General features: G+C 44.2%; 1 protein-coding gene and 1 long non-coding RNA gene across 5 annotated transcripts in view; one reads left to right on the top strand and one right to left on the bottom strand.

The window, feature by feature from the left end:
• TET1 (tet methylcytosine dioxygenase 1) overlaps nt 1-4,860 on the bottom strand; it is a 138,834-nt gene extending 133,974 nt beyond the window's left edge. For 2 of the 4 annotated variants that reach the window (XM_033841867.2, XM_033841866.2), the window contains exon 1: nt 4,730-4,855. The gene's annotated coding sequence lies outside the window, so the exon portion shown is untranslated. Of the gene's footprint in view, nt 1-4,568; nt 4,695-4,729 lie in introns of those variants that run through there. The other 2 variants (XR_012326609.1, XM_073793531.1) reach the window with 2 other exon arrangements.
• Nucleotides 4,861-5,067: 207 nt separating this feature from the next.
• On the top strand, nt 5,068-6,570 carry LOC141276683 (uncharacterized). The gene is made up of 3 exons (XR_012326610.1): nt 5,068-5,488; nt 5,598-5,708; nt 5,927-6,570. It is a non-coding gene; the product is annotated as an uncharacterized lncRNA (long non-coding RNA).
• Nucleotides 6,571-14,539: the final 7,969 nt, after the last annotated feature.

Genomic DNA, 14,539 nt, shown 5'->3' on the forward strand with positions numbered 1-14,539 from the left:
CCTTTTCCTAAAAAAAAAAAAAGTTTGGCTGCACTACCTCTTTGGCTGTGAAAAGCTGTAGGATATTTTCTCCAAAGACCACTGCTTTTTGTAACCAGCATTTTTAGAAAACAAAAGACATTCCAATTCTAATCTCCAGAAAGTCAGCAATCTTTATAAGGATGTTTTTTCGGATAACAAAAAACAATCCATTCCATTCTCTAGAAATTCAACAATATCTGTCTAAACATGCTTTATCTCTTATATCAGGATTACCTTGCTAAAAAATTATTAAGAGCCTATAATCTAAATATTGCAATCAGCCATGAAAATTAAAATTCATATATGTTGCAAGTAATCTGAATATGCCAGAGGGTGTCATGGGATCTGCTTTTGAAAGTAGTTTATAAATTGATCTCTGTCTCATATATTCTTTTATATTTTTAAATGGAAGTGCTTTAGAAATCCAGACTTGTAATTAAGATAATGTTTACTATTCAAACCTTATCTCTTGAAAAAGCCTGTCAAGGAAATGGAAAAGGTATGAGCAACATGGATTGGAAAGATGTGGCCTCTTTGAATGGTAACAGCCTTTTTATGAGATTGTGAAAGAGGCCAATGACCCCTGAAAAACCCAAATGCAGGGAAGAAACCACTGGGTACCACCCAGCCAAAGAAACAATCAGAAACAAAATAAGGACTCCCACAAGATCTTAATTTTACTTGGCTCCACTGATGAAATGTAACCTCCTTTTGTAAATAAACTAAGTTATCCCCAGGGCTGGAGGGAGGGGAGGAGTCCATTCTATTATATAGATCCACATTTAAATATGGAATTATCTACACAGATCTTCTGAAATTTATTTTCCTTATTAATTTGGAAACATTATTAAATGCTTTATTTCCTTTTTTTGTGCTTTTATTTACTACAGAGTGTTTAAGTCATAGAAAAATACATTTACAATTAAATACTAATTCCACTTCTGTTTTTCATTTTTGATGAAAACTGACATTTCAATATTTCTCAGAATCAGTTTTATTCTACTCTAGAGTATATTCAAGAGTCTGAGTGCTACTGAGGTTGCTACAGGATAACATGATTGGAGAGAAAATAAGAGAATAATGTCCCTGTTATCAAACATATATAGCAGGCCCCGGAGGGGGAACCACATGCAGTTAATTGACACTATCCTGTGAGTTTTTGTTTTCCTAGAAGAGAAAACAAAGTGAAACAAACAAACAAACAAAATTCCCTACAACTGTGGGATGCAAAACATTACTTAACTAGTCTTTTCACCAGAGGGCACCAAGACCCCTAACCCACAATAAAAAAATTTTTTTTTTCTTTTCCTAAGATGTCCTTGTGACATAGGGGACTGGAGTAGTGTTTGAGATCCAAATATTACTGTCCAGGAGATAAGGGCCAACTCATAATTTGAAACATGAAAAGAGATGCCAGCCCAAGGAAGAAAATATAAGATTGCAGAGAAAGAGGAGAAGTGGCAAGATCAGGCCCCAGGGCTTATGTAAGGATCTGCTAATTATTCACACATAATTTAAACATACCTAACCAAATTGGTCAACAAACAGGATCAGACTTTTGCCTCAATATTATCTGAGCTTACTAAGTAGTCAGCCTTTCCCTAAAGAGTCTTAAAAAAAAAAAAAAAAAAGCAATTATTTGATGTGATCACCTTGCCTAGAAACTGAAAAGCTGACTTCCTAAACTGTATCAGTTGTCTGTAAAGGACAATATCGACAGTACCGTGTCAGAAAAATTCTCTCCCACTTACATCCCCCCTCCTCCTTCTGGATCTCCCAAAGTCCCCTGGGCAGGAAGTGGCTGTACTGATGTAACCATCCAGCCCACATGTCAATTTAAAATTATACTGCAATCCTTCCCACCACCAGCAGTGGCCAAAAAAGTGGTATTTGCATACATAGAGCTAGTTGCAAAAGAAACTCTGATTTAATAGTCACTCCATTCAGCTCCTTAGAATTTAAAGGCTACTGCACTTGACTGAGAAATACAAGACTTAAAACATTTCTTTTTAAAAGGCACCACCTGGCTTAGTTTCCTCCAGCAACTTAGTTCTAAAGGAAGAGGAGGTGGGCGGGCTGCTTGCTGTTCCTAGATAGTTTTGTACCACAGGAAGTGTGAGAGCCTTCGGCACATGGAAAGGCTGTGGAGGCAAACTCACTAGAATGCCAGCAGATTTAGTCAAAGCCTCCTTCCATATGTAAAACACCCCTGCTGCCCTGCAGAGAGCGAAGAAAAAAAGGCCAAAAAGGGCCACAGAAAAGGGAAGGGACAAGTTAAATGAAGATGGAATGACCATTCCAAAAACAAGAAAAGCATAAAACACGTTAGGAAGAAGAGGAAAAAGCAGAAGGAAGAAAATGTCTAAAATGGAAAAAAAAAAAAAAGCCAAAAAGTAGAGGAAGGGGAAGGACTATATAGTAATAAAGCTAGAATATAAAAAGACAACTGGGATCAAAATGCTGAAGACTAAAGCTAGAAAGGTGGAGGGGGTGGAAAAAGAGAAACTTAAGTGTACAGAGAAGGAAAAATACAGAGGCAAAGAAGAGGGTGGGGGAGGGGAGGGACGAACAAGATAAAGAAGATTGGAGGAGGAAGAGAAACAAAGGGCAGGGACAGAGGTGATCCAAACCTCCAACCAATCAATTCTGGAAGACCAGAGCTGGGAGCCATAGTTAACCCTCATTAAAATGGTAAGCAGTGATCCAGGAGTTGTTAATCTGAGCTACCAATCTTTGCAAAGAGATACAGACAGTGTATACTAATAACTCTCGTACTTGATTCAGTTTAATTGAAATCATAAGATTGTTTTGAACACTGTCATACACTGACAACCAACCTAATTAAGACCTCTTAATTGGGGAGGAAAGGGACTTGGGCTTTAACCTGTGTAACTAATACAAACTAATAAAACCAATAAAATCAGGAAGCGCACCCAACATCACGTTACCTGAGGCTTTTAGTTCTTAGAAACAACGCTGACCAGTCCCCAAACACATCCTTATCTACACACCCGCCTTGTTTAATTGTAGACAAAATTCCTAATATGCCTTAAAAAGCTCTCGCCCTAACTGGTTCACAAACACCTTTCCCATATTCATTTTGGCATCCTGAGTGAGGACTGAGGAAGCCAACGTTTTTATTTCACTCTTTAACGTTGAGATGGGGAAGAGAGCAGGATGGTCCCTTTTCGGTTCAGGGCGGACCTGGGGTTGCTACCCTGTAGCGCCGCCCTTCAACTCATGTGGGTGCAAGCGCTCAGCGCACCCTGCCGACACTAGGCTGTGCACCTAATCTTTTCCTCCCTCAGGGTCTTGAAACACTTTTCAAACATGTCTTTATAAACTGACCCTTACTATGATATATGATGCAGCTCATTTGTGTGCCCGAGAGTGTTACGGGGGAGGAGAGAAAGAGGCACTGGAGCGACCTGGTTACTTTGGGAGGACGAGTTGCCGGCGGGGGAAAAGACTCCTAGTTCAAGCAATATCTGTTCTCTTGTTGATACATTAATTTTTATGGGGTCAGAAAAGCCCAATCTGTGTTCCCCATTACCGTGGAAAGCCTACTGGGGCAGGCCAGCAACTTCCCGACCAATTTCTGTAGAAATTTATGGACTGCACACAGCCCTCAGTAGCCGAATCGTTTGGGAGTGTGGGTGAGAGGGAGGGAGGGAGGGAGGAGAGGGGAGGAAGAGGAGAGAGGGGTGAGGGGGAGACGGCGAGAGACCTAGCCCAGCGCCGGCCCCTCACTTGCCGCCCGGCCGGTCCCCGGCACCCGGCTCTGCGGACCTCTCATCCTTGGGGCCCGCTCCGGGATTCCGCCCTAGTGGGACCGATGCGACGGCAAGCCAGCGCGTTCGGCGAACGAGTGGCGCTCTTAAGAGTTTTTAGGCCATTTTGACAGAACACTGTTCTATTCCTCCACTCCCTTCTTCCCAGATCAGCGTAACTCCAGGTCAAGCCTCTGGCAAGACTCTCCTACTACCTCCACTCCAAAAGCTACGTCCCTGAAGCTCCCTCCCGGAAAAGCTCAAGGAGGCAAGTGCCAAATGTTTTCTCAAGGAACCGGCCCCTATATTAGCACAGGGGAGGGAGAAAACTTGTTTGGGGGTACGCTTGAGCGTGGGACAGCCAGGGTTCCCTACCCGCAACTTGCCCTAACTCTTCCCTCTCCTCAGCCCGAGCCGCATCAATCGCCGGCCCAGTCAGGCATCCCCACCTCAGGCCGCACTTGCCCTCCCCGCCCAATCCGGTTTCCAGCGGAGCCCGGGGTCCTACCTCGAGGCGCTCCAGCTCTCCTCACCCGGCGCCGCAGCCGAGTCCTCCGGCCGGGGGGCATTGTTTATCACCCGCAACAAAAGCGCCCCAAGCAGCCCTGGGTATGGGGTCGTCGCGGGGAGCGGGCCCACCCCCGCGGCCCCGGCGGCCGCGCGGCCGCCGAGCCCCGGCCCACGTCCAGCCCCAGCGGTGCACTGCCCCTCTCAACGCCTTCCGGCCTCCGCGTGTGGCTCCCCGGACCCCTGCCCTCTGCCCCAACCCCAACTCACCACTGGCCCCCTCAGGCTCCGAGGGCTGCGCGCGTCCCCCCGGCTCCAAGCCTGCACCAGCCCTCGGGCAAACTTTCCAACTTGCGCTCGTCCCCACAACTTCGGAGTCCGGGGCCCCGGGGGGCGCGAGGGGCGCGGGCGGGCCCCGGACGAACACCTACCGGCTCCTGGCAGGGTCAGGGCCCGAGCCCCCGGGGTGGGCGACTGCTTCCCAAAGGTCCACAGCGGAAAGGCAGGTAGAGTTGCATGACTGGGGCGGGGCAGGGGGGCGTCCCGGGGGGCAGACCCGGGAGCAGAGGGCCCAGCGGCTGCGCGCACAAAGCGGCGCGGGAGCGGACTGCGCTGCCACTCCCCGCCAGGTCAGCCCCCCGGAGCAGCAGTGTCTCCCCAGGACAGACCTCAGGGAGCGAAGCTGGGGCTCTGCCTTCCCTGGACCCTGCACTACTGAGCGAGAGGCAAAACGCGAGCTGGATTTCCCCAAACTGGAGCTGGACTCATCTCTCGACCCTTCCCCTTCCCCTTGGCCCTCGTCTCTCTTGACATTTTTTTTTTCTTTTTTTTTTTTTGTTAAGGTCAAAGGAGAGTATTGAAGAGGGAGAGCGTTGTCAGCGTTTTCTTGTCATTATCTTTTTTCCGAGGGACTCTCTGGCTGAGGGAAAAGTTTTAGGGTCTCTCAATTGAATGTTTGTAGGTGCATTAATGGGACGCCAGGTCAGAGATGACACCATTGAGGCATATCTGCGTGGCGAGCAATGGAAAACTGGCCTCAATACCTTAGAGAGAAGCCAGAGGAGGGTTGTGTTCCCTTGACTCAGAGCTTGATGTCTGCAAAGGTCGTCATAACATTTTTTGTTAGTTATTTGCCCCCGTGCTTTGGCAGTATTCACTTTATGGATGAAGAAATGAAGGCACAGGAAGAAGTAAGTTTTTATCATTAGGAGGAATAACCAGTAGCATTATGCCAAAATTAAGACTGACTGGGGCATCTGAATTTCTCCCTAAGTGTTTGATGGCTGTTGCTTCTTCCAGCAGTCAGTTATTAAACAGACATGGAAATCCAGATCTTCAATGGAGTCACAGTGGGAAGGAAAATGCTGTTCATGGAACAATCATTCCTCCCAGGTCAAACTTCAACGGAAGGTAAAGACTCCTTCTATCATTGCCTTCCACACCATTCTATCCCCATTCTGCCCATAATTTTTATTCTTTGTTATACCTGCATTAATAAGCATAACCAGATTGTTCTTTTGAGAAAGATTCCTAAACTTTCAACCTTTCTCACTGATTGATTCATTCAAACTTATTATTGAGTTAGAAGCTTGGCCTACAGAGTTGAATGCAATTTGCTTCCCACCCAGGAGGAACACATTCTGGGTTTGCAAGCAGAACAAACCAATGGCTGCACTACAGTGTTTTCAGTGCTACAGTCAGATAAATACAGCGATTGGAGAAAGACATGTGGTGTTTAAAATAAATCTTATCTGAAAAATGGGACTCTTCTCAGTCAATGTTTCCAAAAGCCTAATTGTTAATATCTTGTCAGAGTTTGACTCAAAACTTGATTTTCTTAAAGAACAAAAGGAGAAAGACTATCATGTAATAGCCATATCCTGGCTTTTGTCAATTAATTGAAATGATTAACTTTAAAAAGTATTGAAATGGGAAAATCACACAAAGATGTAGAAAAATGACCATGGTGGGGCTTCCCTGGTGGTCCAGTGGTAAAGAATCCGCCTTACAATGCAGGGGACTCAGTGAGATCCCTGGTCAAGGAACTAAGATCCCACATGCCCCCGGGGCAAGTAAGCCCTTGCGCCATGACTACTAAGCTCGTGGGCCTCAACTAGAGAGCCCGCAGGCCGCAAACTATAGAGCCCACGTGCCCTGGAGCCTGTGCGCCACAACTAGAGAAGAGAAAACCTGCACACCACGACTGGAGAGAAGCCTGTGCACTGCAATGAAAGATCCCACATGCCTCAACGAGGATCCCATGTGCCACAACTAAGACCAGGCACAGCCAAAAATAAATAAAATAAAATTTTAAAAAAATGACCATGGCAATGCTTATTCTCTTCATTCCATAAATATTAGTTGAGTCCATACCATGTGCCAGGCACAGTCCCATGCTTTGGGGAAACAGCAGTGAGCAAAATGAAACCTCTGCTCTTGTGGTGCTTGCATTCAATCATGGAATGGGGCCAGGAGAATAAAAAAGGCTAGAAAGCAGAATCCATACAGTGTGTCAGATGGTGATGGTCAGAGGGAGGGGAAAAAAAGCAGAGAAGGGGACAGGGAGTGCTGGGGAAGGCTGCAATTTTAAATACAACGATCAGCTCATGGAATAGATCTGAAAGAGATTAAGGAAGGAAACCGGGGAAGATTTTATGCTAAGGAAGGAGCAAGTGCAAAGGCCCTGAAGGTAGGTTTGTGTCTGCAGCAACACAATTTCACTGTATTTCACAATGGTAAAAAAAAATTGGAAACTGTAGGTGCCCATCAAAAAAAAAAAAAAAAAAATATATATATATATATATATATATATATATATATATATATATATATATAAAAAACTCCCACTGACCAAGTCTGAGACAATTTTTAGTTTGGAAAAGAAGTTTAGCTTGGAAAAACAAATTTGGAAGTCATCAGCACATAGATGACATTGAAAGCCACCTTGGCATCTGAAACTCAAACATAGCACCTAGCAACGTCGTGTCCATCTGAACCTGTTAGAAAAGGGGTCTGATAATTATAACAGAAACTAAAAGGTTGAACAAGCCATGGGAAGCTAAACAATAACATGAGGTGTCTACCCAAGGAGAAAAAAAGAAAATGCAATTATTTCCAGTCCTCAATATCAAAGAATAAACGTTTAAGCAATTTCCCACTATCCTTATCTATTCTTTCTTAATAACAAAACAAGAATTCCTGTCTTATTTCCAAATATACCTTATGTGTATTTCCAAATACACATAAGGTGAGTATTGGAATTGTGCTTATATAGCTTCCTAAATACATAACCGGACTTTCATCTTAGCTGCCCTGCTTACTAATTACCTTAGGCAGTGTCCTAGGGAAATGTATATACTCCCCTCACACACACACACACACACACAGACACACACACACACATGCTTTCTTTCCTAAAGAATATAATCTCCATTGACAAAAAAAAATTTTTTATTCCATTGGAAAAATTTCTTAAATTGGCAATACTAAGTGCTGATGAGGAACTCTTACACATTTCTAGTAGTATAAATGGTACAAACAAATAAGAAAGGCAAACTTATGATTCTCTATAAAGACAGCAGGGGGCTTCTCTGGTGGCGCAGTGGTGGCGCAGTGGTTGAGAGTCCGCCTGCCGATGCAGGGGACACGGGTTTGTGCCCCGGTCCGGGAAGATCCCACATGCCGCGGAGCGGCTGCGCCCGTGAGCCATGGCCACTGAGCCTGCGCGTCCGGAGCCTGCGCTCCGCAACGGGAGAGGCCGCAACAGTGAGAGGCCCGCGTATCGCAAAAAAAAAAAAAAAGACATCAGGGATAGATAGATAATATAATAGTAGGTAGGAAAAAGTTAATAGTCGCTTGGTGATCTGGGACACTGCAATCTACAAGGTCCTGGAAGAGCAGGGGAGGCTGGGCAAGATAAACCTGCAATAATAGCTCCGCATTGAAAAAGCTATAACGCAGTCAATTCTGCTAGGAGTCCAAGAGAGCAAGGAAAACTTAAAGTAGAAAAGACCCAAGGGAATTCTCAGAGACTTTGCATGGAGCAGGTTTGCAGGAATTGGTATTTACTGGTCAGTTTACTGGCAGACACAGACTTAAGGTCTTTTTCTCACTCAAGCTTCTACATTGAATCCAGAGATTGTCAAGAATACATACAATACATGGTAGGTACAAACCAAAAGACACCTCAGTAGAGAAGGTGGAAGAAAGAGGAAATCAAATTGATACTGTGAGGGAGAAAAAAAAAATTGGAATTGCCAGAATTGGTTTTGGAAGGAATTGGAAAAATTAGCATACCTTCATAGTAACTGCAGAGCATGAAGATACAGTCTAGTTATGATAATGAAACAGGATCTTTTATAATATAGTCAGCTTCCAAAAGGACCGTATATCAAATCAAGAACTTGAGTGTGATCAAGTATGATTTTGATGAAAACTCCTTCCCTACTTCCTATGACAAGATTAGGCCATTTTCTCCATTTATGCCTTGTCCAGCAACTTTAATGGTAAGCTTTCCAACCCACTAATTCATTTGTCCGCTTAGCCTCTCCCAAACTCAACCTGGAAGCACCCTGACTTGACTTCTATATCCCCATCATTCATTTTCTCTGCTGTTTGCAAGCGGCAGAATTCTGTGGGAGCCTTAGCCAACTTTGAAATCTTAAGACCTAAATCTGCCTGAGGTCTTTATTTCTCCTCAGCAATCCCTATTTTGGAAGATTTTGAGTATCCTTCTGCCATGGGACCTGTTCTAAGCCTTCCTATGCCTCACCTCCAAAGCTGCCCATAGCACAGGCTGTCAAGAGAGGCCCTCAAGGGACTTTCCTGGCGGTCCACTGGCTAAGACTGCCCTTCCACTGCAGGGGTCAGGGAACTAAGAAACTAAGATCTCACATGCCAAGTGCTGTGGCCAAAAAAAAAAAAAAAAAAAAAAAAAAAGAGGCCCTCAAGCAATAGGTTTCTTTTTTTCTTCTTCAGTTTTATTGAAATATAAATGACATACAGCGCTGTGTAAGTTTAAGGTGTACAGCAGAATGATTTGATTTACATACATCATGAAATGATGACCACAGTAAGTTTAGTGAACAACCTTTATCTCATATAGATACAAAATAAAAGAAAAAATATTTTTTCCTTGTGATGAAAACTCTTAGGATATACTCTCCTAACAACTTTCATATTCGGTGTACAGCAGTGTTATATTTATCATGGTGTACGTTATACCTCCAGTACTTATTTACCTTATAACTGGAAGTTTGTACCTTTTGACCACCTTCACCCAATTCCCCCTCCCCCCTCCCCCCACTCCCCACTTCTGGTAACCACAAATCGGATCTCCTTTTCTATGAGTTTCTTTGTTTGTTTGTTTTTGAAGTGTAATTGACCTACAACACTATGTGAGTTTCTGGTGCACAATATTTCTATACATTACAAAATGATCACCATAGATTTCTTATTAATCTTTTCCTCCCTTGCTCAATTTCCTTCCTTTCCTGAAGTTTCTTCCCTGTTATGGGGCTGTCCATTATCTTGTGCCCTTTAGCTTAGTCTCCATGCTACTTTTTTTTTTTTCTTTTTAGGCTGTGCTGGGTCTTCACTGCAATGTGCAGGTCTCTCTAGTTGCAGTGCCCGGGCTCAGTAGTTGTGGCATGCAGGTTTAGTTGCGGTAGGTAGGATCTTGATTCCCCAAGAAGGGATCAAACCCGGGCCCCTTGCATTGAGAGTGCAGAGTTTTAACCACTGGACTACCAGGGAGGTCTCTCCATGCTACTTTATTTAAGCAGTTTTTACTACATTAATGAGCCCTTCCTTCTAGCATCTTCAGTCTCTTCTTCATTAGCGCCTTCTTCTCTGCTGTCTAGGGGTTGTCCATGTTTATCATGCCCAGGTCATGCCTTTGCTTGACCTTGCTCTCCCATCTACCTTTAGCCCTATTTCTCTCCATGACAAATTCTGTTTCTTGCTGTTTCTTGTTCCTATAACATCTGTTTATTTCTGAGTCCACTGACCTACTCTCCTGAAGTTACATTCACAACACAGCTTCATTCTCTTTTTTTTCCCCCTACATTTTGAAATTCCTCAGTCCTGGAATTCTGCGACACCTATAGGCCATCCTGGTTCTCCTCCTATAAGTCCAACCAAAATGCCTTCACCATCTTCTTTCTCTGGATGCTTCCTTCTTCAGACCCCTCTTGGCACTGCAAGCACTTCGAGACTCCTGGTCCAGCCAGAGACTTCCAAAGCTGACTCTCCACCATGAGTGAATAGGGTATTTTTTGGCTTTGTTTTGTTTTAACTTTTTGGCCTCACCCCGTGGCATGTGGGATCTTAGTGTCCCGACCAGGGATCAAACTTGTGCCCCCTGCATTGGAAGCACGGAGTCTTAACCACTGGACCACCAGGGAAGTCCCCGGCCCTGAAGGTTTTGCTCTGTAACTGCAGCCCATTATCTCTAACCCCTGAAGAACTGTGCTGTGTTCCTGACCTCTTTCATTGCATTTTTCACCTGAGACATTCTGGGACCTGCTCCGTTCTAATTCTTCCTTCTCGTTGCCTCACACATCATGACCTCTACATAGTAAGCACATTGAAAACAACTGACTGAATTATTTCTGAATGTTTTCTTCCTCCCCTCTGAGAATTCATTTAAAGCTGTCTTGATTATTTGGTGAGTCTGTTCTAACAAACATACTTTCTCCAGCTCTGTGAATAGAGGGGACGAAAAAGTTGGGACAGATACAGGTCTGCCTGGAATGTCCTTCTCCCTCTGGTTCCGTCCTCTCCTTCCTCTACATTATTCTCATTCCTGCCAACCTGGCAAACTTATCTTCATCCCTAAAAACCCAGCTCACAAAACTCCTTGTCTGTGAAGCCTCATGTAATAACCCAGGCAGAATTAGGAGCTTCATAACTCTCTCCACACTGCTTCTGCAGCAGCCCCAGATCTCTGTCCTAGCACTTCTCACACACTCCACTCCAGTTACCAAACTGTATGTCTCTCAAAGGACTTATCTTCCTTTTTTATATTCCCAGTGCTAGCTCAGGACTAAGCACAAAGCAGATACCCAATAGCTCAAGAAACTTTGTTAAACACCTCTCAGAGGACTTCCCTGGTGGCACAGTTGTTGAGAATCCACCTGTCAATGCAGGGGACACGGGTTCGAGCCCTGGTTCTGGAAGATCCCACATGTCGCGGAGCAACGAAGCCTGTGCACCACAACTACTGAGCCTGAGCGCCACAATGAAGAATAGCTTCCGCTCGCCACAACTAGAGAAAGCCCACGCGCAGCAACGAAGACCGAACGCAGCCAAAAATTTAAAAAATAAATAAATAAACGCCTCTCAGAGGTCCTTTTTAACCTGTGACTGCGATTATGTAATTCTATATATTTGCACAAATGAGGCTAATTTCTTTTCTTTTTTTTTTTTTGCGGTACGCGGGCCTCTCACTGTCGTGGCCTCTCCTGTTGCAGAGCACAGGCTCCGGACGCGCAGGCTCAGAGGCCATGGCTCACGGGCCTATCCGCTCCGCGGCATGTGGGATCTTCCCGGACCGGGGCACAAACCCATGTCCCCTGCATCGGCCGGCGGACTCTCAATCACTGCGCCACCAGGGAAGCCCGAACTTTATTAATTTGTATCACTGATTATGTAATTTTGACTCTGTTCATTAGTATTGCATGTGTCAACTTTTTTTTTTTTTGCGGTACACGGGCCTCTCACTGTTGTGGCCCCTCCCGTTGCGGAGCACAGGCTCCGGACGCGCAGGCTCCGCGGCATGTGGGATCTTCCCGGACTGGGGCACGAACCCGTATACCCTGCATCGGCAGGCGGACTCTCAACCACTGCGCCACCAGGGAAGCCCGCATATGTCAACATTTTGTTCCCCCAACTACGTGAAAGCTTAAGGGTAAGACTCATATCTTCTATTTCTTTTGTGTCTTATCTTTTACTGTAATACCCTCAATAAATATTGCTGACAGGTCAAATACCGAATGACAGAAGCAATTGGATAATATCTCCAAAGTGTTTTTATCTTCTCAGAGAAAAACACTAAGTAAATCCATCAGTGTTATTATTGCTCAAGTGTGTGAATAACAATTGCTACCGTTGATTGAGTAATGTCTTTACACATTATACTATGCTTTCTAAATAAACATGGCTTTAAGTTGTAATGTAAATGCCCCAAACTTCCAAATTTATCTCTCTAGACTGAATCCCATTGCTCCAGACTTTCCTTTTTTTCGGACACGCCTGTGGGATTTTAGTTCCCTGACCAGGGACTGAACCTGTGCCCCTTGCAATGGAAGTGCGGAGTCCTAACCACTGGACAGCCAGGGAATTCCCAGAATATTTCAGCTTCGATCCTTCATAGACATCTTAAACTCAACGTTTCCAATACTACATTATTCTTAAAACACTCTATTCCATTGGCTTCTATCCTACACCCTCGCCCCCTCACCCACACACATCTCTAGCTACTCCTCTATCTCCTTTACCGCCTCATCATTCTCCAACTGGCCATTAGGTGTTGCAGTTACTCAAGGCTGAGTTCTAGGTTCTCACTCTCTCTTTAGGCTTGACTTACTAATATTATATCTTCAGCCCGGGCTGCTCCTTATATATTCTACTCTTTAATATCTCCTCTTAGATGTCTCTGAGGCCTCCGCATACTCAGTGTGTCCCAACCATGCAACTCATCTTCTCCCCTGTCCTTCCACTTTGCCCTAAAGCAACAACAAACTGACCCTCTTCCAGTGATTCCTGCCTCAGTGAGTCCATCCAGTCATGTTTTTTGTGGGTTTCTTTTTGGCCGTGCCACGTGGCTTGTGGGATCTTAGTTTCCTGACCAGGGATCGAACCCATGCCCCTTGCAGTGGAAGCACAGAGTCCTAACCACTGGACTGCCAGGGAATTCCCCATCCAGTCATGTAAACCAGGAACCTAGGAATTATCTTTATCTCCCCTTCCTCACACCCTAATTGAATCGATCACCAAGTTCTGTCCATTTCATCACTTCAGTGTGTCTCGAATCCACCTACTTCCCTCCACTCCCATGGCCTTTACTCTAGACCAATTGCCACGTCTTGCAATAGTGTACTCACGTCCACTTTTGTCCTTATTCCATTGTCCAAGCCATGAGCAGAATGATCATTTTGAAATACACACCTCACCATGTCAGCCACAGCTTAATACTGGCTTCATATTGCTTTAGGATAATGTCAAGACTCTTACACGGGCTATAAGTCTGCTAGTGGCTGTAAGACTTGACCTATTTCTCTATCTCATCTTATATCACAAACATCCTAGTTCTTCTCACTCCAGCCTCAGTGGCTTTCTTCTGTAATTACAAACCAATAATTCCACTCTTGTAAACCAGTAAGTTTCATTTGCAGAAAAGTTTCATTTTAGGCAAAGCAAGCACTTTACAGTTCTTCAGTCTAGCAGCTCCCTCTATTGTCTTACACATTTGTCAATGTGAGTGACCTGCCTGAAGCCTGGAAGGACATAGCATGGTAATGCATTCGAAGTTGTGATCGGACCCTTGAAGACACCAAACTCTTCCACCATAAGCTCTGTTTCTTTTTTCTGCTTTTTCTTTTTCCTTTCCTCAGTTAAGCCCTAGGCATTCTTCACCTTTGGGTTCAAGCATCATTTCCTTAAGGAAGGTTTCTCTAAACTGGTTTAGGTCAATCCCTGTTTTATGGTCTTTTTTTGGCCGCGCTGTGCAGCATGTGGGAACTTAGTTCCCCGAAGTACTTATTCTAGTTTAAATTTTACATAAATTTCTGTGGTTACTTGATTAAGATCTCTTTCCCACTAGAATATAAGCTCCCTGAAGTGCAGGGACCAAGTTTTTATTTACTATTGTATCTTTGATGCCTAGCACCTGTACAAGAAATACGTGATGAACAACAACAAAAATAAATTAGATCAGTTCTCTAAATAATTTCCAGTTCATTGCTATATATAATTGTAACTACACTGAGATGATGTAGTTCCTCTTCTGAAATATTCAGAAAACTCTTACTCATTTTTCAAGGCTCAGTTCAACTCTCTAGGTTTTCTTAATTCCATCCCCCAACCCCACCCCAATAGAATTGGTCTCTTCCCTCTTTGTTCCTTATAGTACTCTATGCATACCCCTAATACTAGACAAATACTGGCAAATTATACTTACTTTTTTGTAACTGCTTGCTCTCTTACAAAAGTCTTTGTAGGAATTTTATCTTATTTTCATA

This window comes from Tursiops truncatus, chromosome 16 (genome assembly GCF_011762595.2).
Source record: "Tursiops truncatus isolate mTurTru1 chromosome 16, mTurTru1.mat.Y, whole genome shotgun sequence".
In the NCBI taxonomy this organism is placed as follows: domain Eukaryota; kingdom Metazoa; phylum Chordata; class Mammalia; order Artiodactyla; family Delphinidae; genus Tursiops; species Tursiops truncatus.